The following is an 11,447-nucleotide window of genomic DNA, read 5'->3' as shown; positions in this document are numbered from 1 at the left end:
TTTTTGGGCTTCCGTGGCGCAATGGTTAGCGCGTTCAGCTGTTAATCAAAAGGTTGGTGGTTCGAGCCCACCCGGGAGCGGTGTTGTGTTGTGTCAGATGTAACGTAAAAAGTCGGGCCCACCCGGGAACGTTGGTGTGTTTTGGTAAAAATAACGTCAAAAGTCAAAGTTTTTCCATAATACCTGACGACCATTTAATTTTTGGGCTTCCGTGGCGCAATGGTTAGCGCGTTCGGCTGTTAACCGAAAGGTTGGTGGTTCGATCCCACCCGGGAGCGGTGTTGTGTTGTGTCAGTTGTAACGTAAAAAGTCAAAGTTTTTCTACAATACCTGACGACAATTTATTTTCTAAACTTCCGTGGCACAATGGTTAGCGCGTTCGGCTGTTAACCGAAAGATTGCTAGTTCGAGCCCACCCGGGAAAGTTGGTGTGTTTTGGTAAAAATAACGAAAAAAGTCAAAGTTTTTCCATAAACCCTGACGACCATTTAATTTTTGGGATTCCGTGGCGCAATGGTTAGCGCGTTCAGCTGTTATTCAAAAGGTTGGTGGTTCGAGCCCATTCGGGAGCGGTGTTGTGAGGTTTCAAATGTAACGTTTAAATTCAGAGTTTTTCCACAATACCTGACGAACATGTAATTTTTGGGCTTCCGTGGCACAATAGTTTGCGCGTTCAGCTGTTAACCGAAAGGTTGGTGGTTAGACCCTACCCGGGAGAAGTTTTGTGAGGTCTTAGATGTAGCGTAAAAAGTCAAAACTTTTCCACAATACGTGACAACCATTTAATTTCTGAGCTTCCGTGGCTCAATGGTTAGCGCGTTCGGCTGTTAACCAATAGGTTGGTGGTTAGAGCCCACCCGGGAGCGGTGTTGTGGGATCTCAAATGTCACGTATAAAGTTAAAGTTTTTCCACAATATCTGACGACCATATAATTTTTGGGCTTCCGTGGCGCAATGGTTAGCGCGCCCAGCTGTTATTCAAAAGGTTGGTGGTTCGAGCCCACCCGGGAGCGGTGTTGCGAGGTCTCAGATTTAGCGTAAAAAGTCATAGCTTTTCCACAATACCTGACAACCATTTAATTTCTAAGCTTCCGTGGCTCAATGGTTAGCGCGTTCGGCTGTTAACCAATAGGTTGGTGGTTCGAACCCACCCGGGAGCGGTGTTGTGGGATCTCAAATGTCATGTATAAAGCCAAAGTTTTTCCACAATACCTGACGACCAAATAATTTTTGGGCTTCCTTGGCGCAATGGGTAGCGCGCTCTGCTGTTATTCAAAAGGTTGGTGGTTCGAGCCCATTCGGGAGCGGTGTTGTGAGGTCTCAATTGTAACGTTTAAATTCAGAGTTTTTCCACAATACCTGACGAACATGTAATTTTTGGGCTTCCGTGGCTCAATGGTTAGCGCGTTCGGCTGTTAACCAATAGGTTGGTGGTTCGAGCCCACCCGGGAGCGGTGTTGTGGGGTCTTAGATGTAGCGTAAAAAGTCAAAACCTTTCCACAATACGTGACAACCATTTAGTTTCTGAGCTTCCGTGGCTCAATGGTTAGCGCGTTCGGCTGTTAACCAATAGGTTGGTGGTTCGAGCCCACCCGGGAGCGGTGTTGTGGGATCTCAAATGTCACGTATAAAGCCAAAGTTTTTCCACAATCCCTGACGACCATATACTTTTTGGGCTTCCGTGGCGCAATGGTTAGCGCGCTCCGCTGTTATTCAAAATGTTGGTGGTTCGAGCCCATTCGGGAGCGGTGTTGTGAGGTTTCAAATGTAACGTTTAAATTCAGAGTTTTTCCACAATACCTGACGAACATGTAATTTTTGGGCTTCCGTGGCACAATAGTTAGCGCGTTCAGCTGTTAACCGAAAGGTTGGTGGTTAGAGCCCACCCGGGAGAAGTTTTGTGGGGTCTTAGATGTAGCGTAAAAAGTCAAAACTTTTCCACAATACGTGACAAAGATTTAATTTCTGAGCTTCCGTGGCTCAATGGTTAGCGCGTTCGGCTGTTAACCAATAGGTTGGTGGTTCGAGCCCACCCGGGAGCGGTGTTGTGGGATCTCAAATGTCACGTATAAAGCCAAAGTTTTTCCACAATACCTGACGACCATATACTTTTTGGGCTTCGGTGGCGCAATGGTTAGCGCACTCCGCTGTTATTCAAAAGGTTGGTGGTTCGAGCCCACCCGGGAGCGGTGTTGTGAGGTCTCAGATGTAGCGTAAAAAGTCATAGCTTTTCCACAATACCTGACAACCATTTAATTTCTGAGCTTCCGTGGCTCAATGGTTAGCGCGTTCGGCTGTTAACCAATAGGTTGGTGGTTCGAGCCCACCCGGGAGCGGTGTTGTGGGATCTCAAATGTCACGTATAAAGCCAAAGTTTTTCCACAATCCCTGACGACCATATACTTTTTGGGCTTCCGTGGCGCAATGGTTAGCGCGCTCCGCTGTTATTCAAAATGTTGGTGGTTCGAGCCCATTCGGGAGCGGTGTTGTGAGGTTTCAAATGTAACATAAAAAGTCAAAGTTTTTCCACAATACCTGCCGATCATTTAATTTCTGAGTTTCCGTGAGGTTACCACCATTGAGGTTAGCGCGTTCGGCTGTTAACCGAAAGGTTGGTGGTTCGAACCCACCCGGGAGCGGTGTTGTGTTGTCTCAGATGCAACGTAAAAAGTCAAAGTTTTTCTACAATACCTGACGACAATTTATTTTCTAAACTTCCGTGGCACAATATTTAGCGCGTTCGACTGTTAACCGAAAGATTGCTAGTTCGAGCCCACCCGGGAACGTTGGTGTGTTTTGGTATAAATGACGTAAAAAGCCAAAGTTTTTCCATAATACCTGACGACCATTTAATTTTTGGGCTTCCGTGGCTCAATGGTTAGCGCGTTCGGCTGTTAACCGAAAGGTTGGTGGTACGAGCCCAACCGGGAGCGGAGTTGTGAGGTCTCAGATGTAACATAAAAAGTCAAAGTTTTTCCACAATACCTGCCGATCATTTTATTTCTGAGTTTCCGTGGCTCAATGGTTAGTGCGTTCGGCTGTTAACCGAAAGGTTCGTGGTTCGAGCCCACCCGGGACCGGTGTTGTGTTTTGTCGGATGTATCGCGAAAAGTCAAAGTTTTTCTACAATACCTGACGACAATTTATTTTCTGAACTTCCGTGGCACAATGGTTAGCGCGTTCGGCTGTTAACCGAAAGATTGCTAGTTCGAGCCCACCCGGGAACGTTGGTGTGTTTTGGTAAAAATAACGTAAAAAGTCAACGTTTTTCCATAATACCTGACGACCATTTATTTTTTGGGCTTCCGTGGCGCAATGGTTAGCGCGTTTAGCTGTTAGTTAAAAGGTTGGTGGTTCGAGCCCAACCGGGAGCGGGGTTGTTAGTTCTCAGATGTAACATAAAAAGTCAAAGTTTTTCCACAATACCTGCCGATCATTTAATTTCTGAATTTCCGTGGCTCAATGGTTAGCGCGTTCGGCTGTTAACCGAACGGTTGGTGGTTCGAGCCCACCCGGGAGCGGTGTTGTGTTGTCTCAGATGTAATGTAAAAAGTCAAAGTTTTTCTAGAATACCTGACGAGAATTTTTTTCTAAACTTCCGTGGCACAATGGTTAGCGCGTTCGGCTGTTAACTGAAAGATTGCTAGTTCCAGCCCACCCGGGAACGTTGGTGTGTTTTGGTATAAATAACGTAAAAAGTCAAAGTTTTTCCATAATTCCTGACGACCATTTAATTTTTGGGCTTCAGTTGCTCAATGGTTAGCGCGTTCAGTTGTTAGTAAAAAGGTTGGTGGTTCGAGCGCGTTAACCGAAAGGTTGGTGGTTCGAGCCCACCCGGGAGCGGTGTTGTGTTGTCTCAGATGTAACGTAAAAAGTCAAAGTTTTTCTACAATACCTGACGACAATTTATTTTCTAAACTTCCGTGGCAAAATGGTTAGCGCGTTCGGCTGTTAACCGAAAGATTGCTAGTTCGAGCCCACACGGGAACGTTGGAGTGTTTTGTGATAAATAACGTAAAAAGTCAAAGTTTTTCCATAATACCTGACGACCATTTAATTTTCTGGCTTCCATGACGCAATGGTTAGCGCGTTCAGTTGTTAGTAAAAAGGTTGGTGGTTCGAGCCCAACCGGGAGCGGAGTTGTGTTGTGTCAGATGTAACGTAAAAAGTCAAAGTTGTTCTACAATACCTGACGACAATTTATTTTCTAATCTTCCGTGGCACAATGGTTAGCGCGTTCGGTTGTTAACCGAAAGATTGCTAGTTCGAGCCCACCCGGGAACGTTGGTGTGTTTTGGTAAAAATAACGAAAAAAGTCAAAGTTTTTCCATAAACCCTGACGACCATTTAATTTTTAGGATTCCGTGGCGCAATGGTTAGCGCGTTCAGCTGTTAATCTAAAGGTTGGTGGTTCGAGCCCACCCGGGAGCGGTGTTGTGATGTGTCAGATGTAACGTAAAAAGTCAAAGTTTTTCTACAATACCTGACGACAATTTATTTTCTAAACTTCCGTGGCACAATGGTTAGCGCGTTCGGCTGTTAACCGAAAGATTGCTAGTTCGAGCCCACCCGGGAAAGTTGGTGTGTTTTGGTAAAAATAACGAAAAAAGTCAAAGTTTTTCCATAAACCCTGACGACCATTTAATTTTTGGGATTCCGTGGCGCAATGGTTAGCGCGTTCAGCTGTTATTCAAAAGGTTGGTGGTTCGAGCCCATTCGGGAGCGGTGTTGTGAGGTTTCAAATGTAACGTTTAAATTCAGAGTTTTTCCACAATACCTGACGAACATGTAATTTTTGGGCTTCCGTGGCACAATAGTTTGCGCGTTCAGCTGTTAACCGAAAGGTTGGTGGTTAGACCCTACCCGGGAGAAGTTTTGTGAGGTCTTAGATGTAGCGTAAAAAGTCAAAACTTTTCCACAATACGTGACAACCATTTAATTTCTGAGCTTCCGTGGCTCAATGGTTAGCGCGTTCGGCTGTTAACCAATAGGTTGGTGGTTAGAGCCCACCCGGGAGCGGTGTTGTGGGATCTCAAATGTCACGTATAAAGTTAAAGTTTTTCCACAATATCTGACGACCATATAATTTTTGGGCTTCCGTGGCGCAATGGTTAGCGCGCCCAGCTGTTATTCAAAAGGTTGGTGGTTCGAGCCCACCCGGGAGCGGTGTTGCGAGGTCTCAGATTTAGCGTAAAAAGTCATAGCTTTTCCACAATACCTGACAACCATTTAATTTCTAAGCTTCCGTGGCTCAATGGTTAGCGCGTTCGGCTGTTAACCAATAGGTTGGTGGTTCGAACCCACCCGGGAGCGGTGTTGTGGGATCTCAAATGTCATGTATAAAGCCAAAGTTTTTCCACAATACCTGACGACCAAATAATTTTTGGGCTTCCTTGGCGCAATGGGTAGCGCGCTCTGCTGTTATTCAAAAGGTTGGTGGTTCGAGCCCATTCGGGAGCGGTGTTGTGAGGTCTCAATTGTAACGTTTAAATTCAGAGTTTTTCCACAATACCTGACGAACATGTAATTTTTGGGCTTCCGTGGCTCAATGGTTAGCGCGTTCGGCTGTTAACCAATAGGTTGGTGGTTCGAGCCCACCCGGGAGCGGTGTTGTGGGGTCTTAGATGTAGCGTAAAAAGTCAAAACCTTTCCACAATACGTGACAACCATTTAGTTTCTGAGCTTCCGTGGCTCAATGGTTAGCGCGTTCGGCTGTTAACCAATAGGTTGGTGGTTCGAGCCCACCCGGGAGCGGTGTTGTGGGATCTCAAATGTCACGTATAAAGCCAAAGTTTTTCCACAATCCCTGACGACCATATACTTTTTGGGCTTCCGTGGCGCAATGGTTAGCGCGCTCCGCTGTTATTCAAAATGTTGGTGGTTCGAGCCCATTCGGGAGCGGTGTTGTGAGGTTTCAAATGTAACGTTTAAATTCAGAGTTTTTCCACAATACCTGACGAACATGTAATTTTTGGGCTTCCGTGGCACAATAGTTAGCGCGTTCAGCTGTTAACCGAAAGGTTGGTGGTTAGAGCCCACCCGGGAGAAGTTTTGTGGGGTCTTAGATGTAGCGTAAAAAGTCAAAACTTTTCCACAATACGTGACAAAGATTTAATTTCTGAGCTTCCGTGGCTCAATGGTTAGCGCGTTCGGCTGTTAACCAATAGGTTGGTGGTTCGAGCCCACCCGGGAGCGGTGTTGTGGGATCTCAAATGTCACGTATAAAGCCAAAGTTTTTCCACAATACCTGACGACCATATACTTTTTGGGCTTCGGTGGCGCAATGGTTAGCGCACTCCGCTGTTATTCAAAAGGTTGGTGGTTCGAGCCCACCCGGGAGCGGTGTTGTGAGGTCTCAGATGTAGCGTAAAAAGTCATAGCTTTTCCACAATACCTGACAACCATTTAATTTCTGAGCTTCCGTGGCTCAATGGTTAGCGCGTTCGGCTGTTAACCAATAGGTTGGTGGTTCGAGCCCACCCGGGAGCGGTGTTGTGGGATCTCAAATGTCACGTATAAAGCCAAAGTTTTTCCACAATCCCTGACGACCATATACTTTTTGGGCTTCCGTGGCGCAATGGTTAGCGCGCTCCGCTGTTATTCAAAATGTTGGTGGTTCGAGCCCATTCGGGAGCGGTGTTGTGAGGTTTCAAATGTAACATAAAAAGTCAAAGTTTTTCCACAATACCTGCCGATCATTTAATTTCTGAGTTTCCGTGAGGTTACCACCATTGAGGTTAGCGCGTTCGGCTGTTAACCGAAAGGTTGGTGGTTCGAACCCACCCGGGAGCGGTGTTGTGTTGTCTCAGATGCAACGTAAAAAGTCAAAGTTTTTCTACAATACCTGACGACAATTTATTTTCTAAACTTCCGTGGCACAATATTTAGCGCGTTCGACTGTTAACCGAAAGATTGCTAGTTCGAGCCCACCCGGGAACGTTGGTGTGTTTTGGTATAAATGACGTAAAAAGCCAAAGTTTTTCCATAATACCTGACGACCATTTAATTTTTGGGCTTCCGTGGCTCAATGGTTAGCGCGTTCGGCTGTTAACCGAAAGGTTGGTGGTACGAGCCCAACCGGGAGCGGAGTTGTGAGGTCTCAGATGTAACATAAAAAGTCAAAGTTTTTCCACAATACCTGCCGATCATTTTATTTCTGAGTTTCCGTGGCTCAATGGTTAGTGCGTTCGGCTGTTAACCGAAAGGTTCGTGGTTCGAGCCCACCCGGGACCGGTGTTGTGTTTTGTCGGATGTATCGCGAAAAGTCAAAGTTTTTCTACAATACCTGACGACAATTTATTTTCTGAACTTCCGTGGCACAATGGTTAGCGCGTTCGGCTGTTAACCGAAAGATTGCTAGTTCGAGCCCACCCGGGATCGTTGGTGTGTTTTGGTAAAAATAACGTAAAAAGTCAACGTTTTTCCATAATACCTGACGACCATTTATTTTTTGGGCTTCCGTGGCGCAATGGTTAGCGCGTTTAGCTGTTAGTTAAAAGGTTGGTGGTTCGAGCCCAACCGGGAGCGGGGTTGTTAGTTCTCAGATGTAACATAAAAAGTCAAAGTTTTTCCACAATACCTGCCGATCATTTAATTTCTGAATTTCCGTGGCTCAATGGTTAGCGCGTTCGGCTGTTAACCGAACGGTTGGTGGTTCGAGCCCACCCGGGAGCGGTGTTGTGTTGTCTCAGATGTAATGTAAAAAGTCAAAGTTTTTCTAGAATACCTGACGAGAATTTTTTTCTAAACTTCCGTGGCACAATGGTTAGCGCGTTCGGCTGTTAACTGAAAGATTGCTAGTTCCAGCCCACCCGGGAACGTTGGTGTGTTTTGGTATAAATAACGTAAAAAGTCAAAGTTTTTCCATAATTCCTGACGACCATTTAATTCTTGGGCTTCAGTTGCTCAATGGTTAGCGCGTTCAGTTGTTAGTAAAAAGGTTGGTGGTTCGAGCGCGTTAACCGAAAGGTTGGTGGTTCGAGCCCACCCGGGAGCGGTGTTGTGTTGTCTCAGATGTAACGTAAAAAGTCAAAGTTTTTCTACAATACCTGACGACAATTTATTTTCTAAACTTCCGTGGCAAAATGGTTAGCGCGTTCGGCTGTTAACCGAAAGATTGCTAGTTCGAGCCCACACGGGAACGTTGGAGTGTTTTGTGATAAATAACGTAAAAAGTCAAAGTTTTTCCATAATACCTGACGACCATTTAATTTTCTGGCTTCCATGACGCAATGGTTAGCGCGTTCAGTTGTTAGTAAAAAGGTTGGTGGTTCGAGCCCAACCGGGAGCGGAGTTGTGTTGTGTCAGATGTAACGTAAAAAGTCAAAGTTGTTCTACAATACCTGACGACAATTTATTTTCTAATCTTCCGTGGCACAATGGTTAGCGCGTTCGGTTGTTAACCGAAAGATTGCTAGTTCGAGCCCACCCGGGAACGTTGGTGTGTTTTGGTAAAAATAACGAAAAAAGTCAAAGTTTTTCCATAAACCCTGACGACCATTTAATTTTTAGGATTCCGTGGCGCAATGGTTAGCGCGTTCAGCTGTTAATCTAAAGGTTGGTGGTTCGAGCCCACCCGGGAGCGGTGTTGTGATGTGTCAGATGTAACGTAAAAAGTCAAAGTTTTTCTACAATACCTGACGACAATTTATTTTCTAAACTTCCGTGGCACAATGGTTAGCGCGTTCGGCTGTTAACCGAAAGATTGCTAGTTCGAGCTCACCCGGGAAAGTTGGTGTGTTTTGTGATAAATAACGTAAAAAGTCAAAGTTTTTCCATAATACCTGACGACCATTTAATTTTCTGGCTTCCGTGACGCAATGGTTAGCGCGTTCAGTTGTTAGTAAAAAGGTTGGTGGTTTGAGCCCAACCGGGAGCGGAGTTGTGTTGTGTCAGATGTAACATAAAAAGTCAAAGTTTTTCCACAATACCTGCCGATCATTTAATTTCTGAGTTTCCGTGGCTCAATGGCTAGCGCGTTCGGCTGTTAACCGAAAGGTTGGTGGCGAGCCCACCCGGGAGCGGAGTTGTGAGGCCTCAGATGTAAAATAAAAGTCAAAGTTTTTCCACAATACCTCCGATCATTTAATTTCTGAGTTTCCGTGGCGCAATGGTTAGCGCGTTCGGCTGTTAACCGAAAGGTTGGTGGTTCAATCCCACCCGGGAGCGGTATTGTGTTGTGTCAGATGTAACGTAAAAAGTCAAAGTTGTTCTACAATACCTGACGACAATTTATTTTCTAAACTTCCGTGGCACAATGGTTAGCGCGTTCGGCTGTTAACCGAAAGATTGCTAGTTCGAGCCCACCCGGGAACGTTGGTGTGTTTTGGTATAAATAACGTAAAAAGTCAAAGTTTTTCCATAATACCTGACGACCATTTAATTTTCTGGCTTCCATGACGCAATGGTTAGCGCGTTCAGTTGTTAGTAAAAAGGTTGGTGGTTCGAGCCCAACCGGGAGCGGAGTTGTGTTGTGTCAGATGTAACGTAAAAAGTCAAAGTTGTTCTACAATACCTGACGACAATTTATTTTCTAAACTTCCGTGGCACAATGGTTAGCGCGTTCGGTTGTTAACCGAAAGATTGCTAGTTCGAGCCCACCCGGGAACGTTGGTGTGTTTTGGTAAAAATAACGAAAAAAGTCAAAGTTTTTCCATAAACCCTGACGACCATTTAATTTTTAGGATTCCGTGGCGCAATGGTTAGCGCGTTCAGCTGTTAATCTAAAGGTTGGTGGTTCGAGCCCACCCGGGAGCGGTGTTGTGATGTGTCAGATGTAACGTAAAAAGTCAAAGTTTTTTTACAATACCTGACGACAATTTATTTTCTAAACTTCCGTGGCACAATGGTTAGCGCGTTCGGCTGTTAACCGAAAGATTGCTAGTTCGAGCTCACCCGGGAACGTTGGTGTGTTTTGTGATAAATAACGTAAAAAGTCAAAGTTTTTCCATAATACCTGACGACCATTTAATTTTCTGGCTTCCGTGACGCAATGGTTAGCGCGTTCAGTTGTTAGTAAAAAGGTTGGTGGTTCGAGCCCAACCGGGAGCGGAGTTGTGTTGTGTCAGATGTAACATAAAAAGTCAAAGTTTTTCCACAATACCTGCCGATCATTTAATTTCTGAGTTTCCGTGGCTCAATGGCTAGCGCGTTCGGCTGTTAACCGAAAGGTTGGTGGCGAGCCCACCCGGGAGCGGAGTTGTGAGGCCTCAGATGTAAAATAAAAGTCAAAGTTTTTCCACAATACCTCCGATCATTTAATTTCTGAGTTTCCGTGGCGCAATGGTTAGCGCGTTCGGCTGTTAACCGAAAGGTTGGTGGTTCAATCCCACCCGGGAGCGGTGTTGTGTTGTGTCAGATGTAACGTAAAAAGTCAAAGTTGTTCTACAATACCTGACGACAATTTATTTTCTAAACTTCCGTGGCACAATGGTTAGCGCGTTCGGCTGTTAACCGAAAGATTGCTAGTTCGAGCCCACCCGGGAACGTTGGTGTGTTTTGGTATAAATAACGTAAAAAGTCAAAGTTTTTCCATAATTCCTGACGACCATTTAATTCTTGGGCTTCCGTTGCTCAATGGTTAGCGCGTTGGCTGTTAACCGAAAGGTTGGTGGTTCGAGCCCATCCGGGAGCGGTGTTGTGTTGTCTCAGATGTAACGTAAAAAGTCAAAGTTTTTCTACAATACCTGACGACAATTTATTTTCTAAACTTCCGTGGCAAAATGGTTAGCGCGTTCGGCTGTTAACCGAAAGATTGCTAGTTCGAGCCCACACGGGAACGTTGGAGTGTTTTGTGATAAATAACGTAAAAAGTCAAAGTTTTTCCATAATACCTGACGACCATTTAATTTTCTGGCTTCCATGACGCAATGGTTAGCGCGTTCAGTTGTTAGTAAAAAGGTTGGTGGTTCGAGCCCAACCGGGAGCGGAGTTGTGTTGTGTCAGATGTAACGTAAAAAGTCAAAGTTGTTCTACAATACCTGACGACAATTTATTTTCTAAACTTCCGTGGCACAATGGTTAGCGCGTTCGGCTGTTAACCGAAAGATTGCTAGTTCGAGCCCACCCGGGAACGTTGGTGTGTTTTGGTATAAATAAGGTCAAAAGTCAAAGTTTTTCCATAATACCTGACGACCATTTAATTTTTGGGCTTCCGTGGCGCAATGGTTAGCGCGTTCGGCTGTTAACCGAAAGGTTGGTGGTTCGATCCCACCCGGGAGCGGTGTTGTGTTGTGTCAGTTGTAACGTAAAAAGTCAAAGTTTTTCTACAATACCTGACGACAATTTACTTTCTAAACTTCCGTGGCACAATGGTTAGCGCGTTCGGCTGTTAACCGAAAGATTGCTAGTTCGAGCCCACCCGGGAACGTTGGTGTGTTTTGGTAAAAATAACGAAAAAAGTCAAAGTTTTTCCATAAACCCTGACGACCATTTAATTTTTGGGATTC

General features: G+C 45.2%; 2 non-coding genes across 2 annotated transcripts; both read left to right on the top strand.

Annotated features, from left to right (window-relative positions):
• The first annotated feature begins 205 nt into the window (after window positions 1-205).
• On the top strand, window positions 206-278 carry TRNAN-GUU (transfer RNA asparagine (anticodon GUU)). The gene has a single exon. It is a non-coding gene; the product is annotated as a tRNA-Asn (tRNA).
• Window positions 279-11,148: 10,870 nt separating this feature from the next.
• TRNAN-GUU (transfer RNA asparagine (anticodon GUU)) lies at window positions 11,149-11,221 on the top strand. The gene has a single exon. It is a non-coding gene; the product is annotated as a tRNA-Asn (tRNA).
• Window positions 11,222-11,447: the final 226 nt, after the last annotated feature.

This window comes from Phalangium opilio, unplaced genomic scaffold (assembly GCF_054372755.1).
Source record: "Phalangium opilio isolate 3A_F unplaced genomic scaffold, DU_Popi_V2 ptg000329l_1, whole genome shotgun sequence".
NCBI lineage: Eukaryota > Metazoa > Arthropoda > Arachnida > Opiliones > Phalangiidae > Phalangium > Phalangium opilio.
This window is presented reverse-complemented; position numbering and strand designations above follow the sequence as displayed.